This window comes from Choloepus didactylus, assembly GCF_015220235.1.
Source record: "Choloepus didactylus isolate mChoDid1 chromosome 11 unlocalized genomic scaffold, mChoDid1.pri SUPER_11_unloc3, whole genome shotgun sequence".
Taxonomy (NCBI): domain Eukaryota; kingdom Metazoa; phylum Chordata; class Mammalia; order Pilosa; family Megalonychidae; genus Choloepus; species Choloepus didactylus.
Window position 1 is genome coordinate 3,422,012 of NW_023637580.1, and position 6,710 is coordinate 3,428,721.

Genomic DNA, 6,710 nt, shown 5'->3' on the forward strand with positions numbered 1-6,710 from the left:
GAAGTTGAAGGTAGAACTTATGACTATATATTGCAATTCAGTGGGAGAGTAGAATATCTGTTTAGTGATCTTCCACTAATTCAGTTCCAGTATATCTGAAAATGTATAATGAGCAGGACCCTGCCACACTTTACAGTCACAGAATGTTGCAAGATCAAGAAGATGTATAAAGAGGAAATGATTGCCATAGAGGCTGCTACAAATTGAAATTCATCTAACCTTCCTCTTCCTTTACCACCAAGAAAACACAAATTATTTCTCATGTTTCAAAAAATAATCACCTTTTCCAAATTGTCTTGGTTGAGGGAAATAAATTTAACACAGAAGAAACTGTAAAAGTTCACATCAGGGCTGGTCTCTTTCATGGAACTAAGCTCCTTTGTAAAAGCTCAGTAATATGAGGAAAAAATGATCACACTTGGAGTGAACCACTGGAATTTGATATTAATATTTGTGATCTGCCAAGGATTGCTTAATTATGTTTTCTGTTATGCAATTTTGGATAAAGTGAAATTAAGAAGTCAACTAAAACTATTAATCCCTCTAAATATCAGACTATCAGGAAAGCTGGAAAAGTGCATTATCCTTTAGCATTGCTAAATATGATGGTATTTTTACTTTAAAGGACAGCTGAGATCTGGAGATTAGTATTGCACAGCTGGTATTCATTTCCCGATGAACTTGAAGAAATGTTGAGTCCAATGGTAACTGTTCAAACAAATCCATATACTGAAAATGCAACAGCTTTGCATATTAAATTCCCAGAGAATATAAAGCAACCTTATTACCCTCCTTTTGATAAGATTATTGAAAAAGCAGCTGAGATTGCAAGCAGTGATAGTGCTAATGTATCAAGTCAAGGTGGAATAAAGTTTCTTGCTGTACTGAAAGAAACAGAGATCCCTTATCTCAACTCTGTGAGAATGAAACGGATCTTATTTGGACTTTGCAACAAAACTGCAGAGAGAATGTTCCATATTCACTGCCAAAATTACTGCTATTAAGTGGAATAAACTTGAGGTGTTGCTCAGCTTCAGACACTTCTTCAGATATGGCCCACATTGACCCCCAGCAAGCCCTGGAACTTCTGGATTTCAACTATCCAGACCAGTACATGTGGGACTATGTTGTGGGTTGCCTGTGACAGATGACTGATGAAGAATACTCTCAATATCTTTTACAACTGGTGCAAGTTTTAAAATGAGTCTTTTCTTGATTGTGCTGTTTCTCAATTCCTATTAGAAAGAGCGCTTACTAATTGGAGGATAGGGCAGTTTCTATTTTGGCCATCTTAGATCAGAAGTGCACATTCCTGCTGTCTCAGTACAATTTGGTGTCATCCTCAAAGCCTACTGCCCGAAGCATAGGACATATGAAAGTGCCTTTCAAACAGGTTGAAGCACTCAATAACTTTAAACTCAAAAACTTTAAACAGTTTAATCAACCTGAATGCAATGAAGCTGAACAGAGCCAAGGAGGGAGGCCATGCACACATGTCTGAAACAGAATGCTTATTGAGAAGCTCTCTCTAGCCCACAGCCATGCCTGAATACATGTGTCATCCTTTCAAAATTCTATGTTGAAAAGTGCAAATACATAGATTCCAAAATGAAGCCTTTGTGGCTGCTGTCTAATAATAAGGTGTTTGGTAAGGATTCAGTTAGAGTGATTTTAAAAAGTGGAGATGACTTACAACAGGATATGTTGACACTCCAAATGCTGCACTTGAAGGATTACTCTGGAGAGAAGCTGGTCTGGATCTTCAGATGCTACCTTGTGGCTTTTTAGCAACAGGACATCATTCTGGCCTCATTGAGGTTGTGAGCACCTCTGAAACAATTGCCAATATTCAGCTGAACAGTAGCAATTGGCTACTGCAGTGGCCTTCAATAAAGATGCCCTTCTGAACTGACTTAAAGGATACAATTCTGGGGATGAGCTTGACCAAGACACTGAGGAGTTTACTCTGTCCTGTGTTGGCTACTGTGTAGCTTGTCTTTGGTATTGGTCCTTGGGACAGACATAGTGACATCATGGTCAAGAAAACTGGTGAACTCTTCCACATTGACTTTGAACATATTCTGGGAAATTTCAAGTTTAAATGTGGCATTAAACATGAGCAAGTGTCTTTTATTCTTACCTAGGATTTCATTCATGTCATTCAACAAGGGAAAACTGGAAACATAGAAGAGTTTGGCAATTTCTGTCAGTGTTGTGAAGATGCATATCTGATTTTAAAATGGCATGGGAATCTCTTCATCACTCTGTTTGCACTGATGTTGACTACAGGGCTTCCTGAGCTTAAATCTGTCAAGGATATACAATATCTCAAGGACTCTTTTGCCTTATGAAAGAGTGAAGAAGCACTCAAACAATTTAAGTAAAAATTTGATGAGGCATGCAGGGAAGGCTGGAGTGCTAAACTGAACTGGATGGCCCACACAGTTCAGAAAGATTACAAATCTTAATGAGAGTCTTTGCTCATAATGTATTTGTTCATTTCATTTAGTTTTCATTTTGCACTTGTGCTAAATTGAAAATGATTCTGCCAGAGATGTTATAAAGGGAATGAAATCCTGGAACTCAGAATTAAAGAACAAGGCATCCCACTGAATCTAAACTGAACAATCCCTGATGACCACCTCTGCTTTTTGAATGCTTGGCCAAAATTCTTAATAAAAACCGTCAACATTATGGATTATCATTTCCTGCAGATTTTACATGCCAAGGAATGCTACTAGAGTTGCTTGTTTCTCTCTCTTTTTAAAATGTTTGGTATTTTTTACAGAAAGATATAAATACTTTTTTCAATATTGGGACCAAGTTTTTTCACTCAGCGAAGCCATCCACACCTTGAGGCTAGAGGCTGTTCTTATTTTCCAAATGAGGCTTAAAGAAGCTATCTTGAACAGAGGGATGGGCAAGATGGCAGTATACAGAGGTGTGGAATTTAGTTGGTCCCATGGAGCAACTAATAAACAACCAGGAATAACTAGTAAATAATCTGGAACAACTGCTGGGAGGCAAGTGCAACTGTGCACACATCATACACCAACCTGGACTGGGTGGAATGGCTGAGACTGAAGTATAAAAACTGTAAATAAAGACTGTGGAACCATGCTGGGAGCCCCCTCCCAGTCCCCCATGGCAGGCTGAGATGCAAGACTGCACTGTGGGAGAGAGCAGCATTCCTAGAGTGAGTGAATATAGTGCAAGTTAGCTCCAACTGGGGTTTTAATTAACAAATGGGGACTGCAGAATACAAGCTACAAACCTAGACAGACCCCCAATAAGCAGCAAAGTACCCTGAGATCAGACCTAGTAGAGAGGAAGCAGGGATGACAAAAAATAATTTAAAAATACATATGCTTTTAGAGATGACTGACCTTAGAGAGCCAGGGGACACCTGTGCCCCAGGAAAGAGAGCCCATATGACGAGATGCACTCTCTGACCAATGGGAGAGACTTGGAGCTGTGGATAGCATCTGAGAAATGGCTTTCTTTCCCTTTTTCTCTCTCTCAACCTGAGGGGCTCAGCGTAGAAAGCCTCAGTCATTTTCAGTTAACAGCCCTCTGATTCAGACAGGGGTGGAGTTAACAGAGTAAAAAAGACAAAGGAGTAATTCAAATGCAGATATAATTCCCTAGGATGTGTATCTTCCCTAAGAGGACTTCAGAACTTTGAACCCAGGGCTTGGGGCAAAACAGTCAAAACAGAAACAACCTAAAGGGACCACACCTCTTTACACCAGTTGGTATTGATAGGCTGACAGGCACCATCAGCTGTGCAGGTTAGGAAAAGCACAGTGGCTCAAGGCCTCACAGGAAAATCTGTCAATCTTCTGAGACACACCCTCAAGGAATCCTGACACAGAATATAGCCCCATTCTGAGACCTGAACCTGTTCCAGTCTGGGAAAATCTAATTAGTTAACCAAAGAAACCAGATGCCTAGAAAACAGAAAACTAGGAAAAATGAAGATATGGCAATTCAAAGGAACAAACTTACACCTCCATTGAGATACAGTTGAGATATTCTTTCATTTAATGAACTAATCAAAGATTTTCAAATACATATGCTAAATCAATTAAAACATCAAGTCAATGAATTCAGGGAAGATATGGCAAAAGAGATGAAGGATATAAAGAAAACACTGGGTGAACCTATGGTAGAAAGCAAAAGTTTGAGAAAAAAACTGGCAGAAACTATGTAAATGAAAGTTACAACACAAGAGGTGAAAAACACAATAGAGACATACAACAGCAGATCTCAAGAAGCAGAAGAAAACATTCAGGAACTGAAGAACAAGATACCTGAAATCCTACACACAAAAGAACAGATAGGGAAAAGAATGGAAAAATATGAGGAACATCTCAGGGAATTGAATGACAACATGAAGGACATGAATGTACATTTCATGGGTGTCCCAGAAGGAGAAAAGAAGGGGAAAGGGGCAGAAGCAATAATAGAGGAAATAATCAATGAAAATTTCCCTTCTCTTATGAAAGACATAAAATTACAGATCCAAGAAGTGCAGTGTACTCCAAACAGAATAGATATGAATGAACTATGCCAAGACATGATTATTATCAAATGTCAAAGAAAAAGAGAGAATGTTGAAAACAGCAAGAGAAAAGTGATCCATCACATACAAAGGAAGTTTGATAAGACTGTGTGTGGATTTCTTAGTAAAAGCCATGGAAGCAAGAAGGAAGTGGTGTGATATACATAAGATACTGAAAGAGAAAAACCACCAGCCCAAACCCCTATATCCAGAAAAACTGTTCTTCAAAAATGAGGGAGAGTTTAAATACTCTCTGACAGACAATGAGAGACTTTGTTGAGATACCTGCTCTACAGGAAACACTAAAGGAAGCACTACAGACAGAAAGGAAAATACAGGAGTGAGAGATTTGGAGCACAATTTTGGGTGATGGTAGCACAACAATGTAAGTAAACTGAACAAAGATGACTGTGAGTATGGTTGAGGGAGGAAGGTTAGGAGAATGTGGGACACCAGAAGGAAAGAGGAAAGATAAAGACTGGGACTATATAACTCAGTGAAGCCTAGAATGCTCAACAATTGTGATAAAATGTACAAATACGTTTTTACATGAGGTGGAACAAGTGAATGTCAACATTGCAAGGTGTTTAAAACAGGGTGGGATTGGGGGGAAATACAATAAATGCAAACTAGAGACTACAATTAAGAGAAACATTGTGTTATGCTTCCTTTAGTATAACAAAGGCAATATACCAAAGCTAAATGCTTATAAGATGAAGATATAAGGAAGGGGTATGAGACTCTTTGCATTGGTAATGTTGTCTGACTCTTTTATTGTACTTTAGTTTAATTCTATCTTTCCTTTTGTTGCTTTTTAGCTGTCATTTTTTCTTTCTTTTTCTTTTTCTTGTGTCTCTCTACCTTCTTTGACTCTTTCTCCTTCTTTGTGGAAGAAATGGAGATGTCCTTATGTAAATAGTGGTGATGGTGGTGAATGTCTAAAAACATGAATATACAGGGAATCATTGATTGTGTACTTAGGACAGAAAGTATGGTGTGTGAACAAAACCATCTTAAAAAAAACTGGTTGGTGAAGAAACCTTGAGGGCACTATATTGAGTGAAATATGTCAGACAAAAAAAGGACAAATATTGTAGGGTCTCACTGATATGAACTAATTATAATATGTAAACTCATAGACATAAATATAGTTTACCAGGATATAGACGAAGGCTAAGGAATGGGGAGCAGTTGCTCATTATGAACAGAATGTTTAACCAAGTTGAACTTAAGTGTTTGGGAATGGACAGAAGTGATGGTTGCACATTATTGTGAGAATAACTAACAGTGCTGAATGGTGTATGAATGTGGTGGAAAGGGGAAGCTTAGAGTCACATATGTCACCAGAAGGAAAGTTGGAGGTTAAAATATGGGAACGTATAAAACAGTGAATCTTGTGGTGGACAATGTCCATTATTAACTCTACAAATATTAGGAATCTCTTTGATAAACTAGAACAAATGTATGAGAGGTATATAGGGAAAAAATATACCTATTGCAAAACTATGCACTATAGTTTGTTGTATTTTAACATTCTTTCATCAACAGTAACAAATGTACCATACCAATACTATGAGTCAATAATGGAGGGAGTGATTAGTGGTATTGGAGGATTTGAGTTTTGTTTTTGTTTTTGTTTCTTTTCTGGAGTAATGAAAATGTTCTAAAATTTGAAAAAAATTAATTGTGGTGACAGATGCATGGCTGTGTGATGGTACCATGCCCACTTTATTATGCACTTTAGATGATTGTATGGTATGTGAACAACCTCAATAAAATTGAATTTTAAAAAGAAACTATCAAATTTATCAAATTATGATGCAATTTGAAAAAAAGAGAAAATAACAACTTATGGGATGCTGTAAATGCAGTGCTGAGAGAGAAATTTGTAGCCCTAAATGCTTACAGAAAAGCTAAAATCAAATACTGAACTGTACACAAGGAGGAAATAGAAAAAGAACAGCAATCTAAACCCAAAGGAAGAAGAAGGAAAAAAATAAAGATTTGAGCAGAAATAAATGAAATTGAGAATAAAGAAACAATTGAGATCATTAACAAAACCTACAGTTGGTTCTAAGAAAAGATCAATAACACTGACAAACCCTTAAATAGAATGACATAGAAAAAATAGATAAGATGCAGTCAA

The 6,710-nt window shown here is 37.4% G+C and overlaps 1 pseudogene; it reads left to right on the top strand.

Moving 5' to 3' along the window:
- The first annotated feature begins 495 nt into the window (after positions 1-495).
- On the top strand, positions 496-2,468 carry LOC119524649 (annotated as a pseudogene).
- Positions 2,469-6,710: the final 4,242 nt, after the last annotated feature.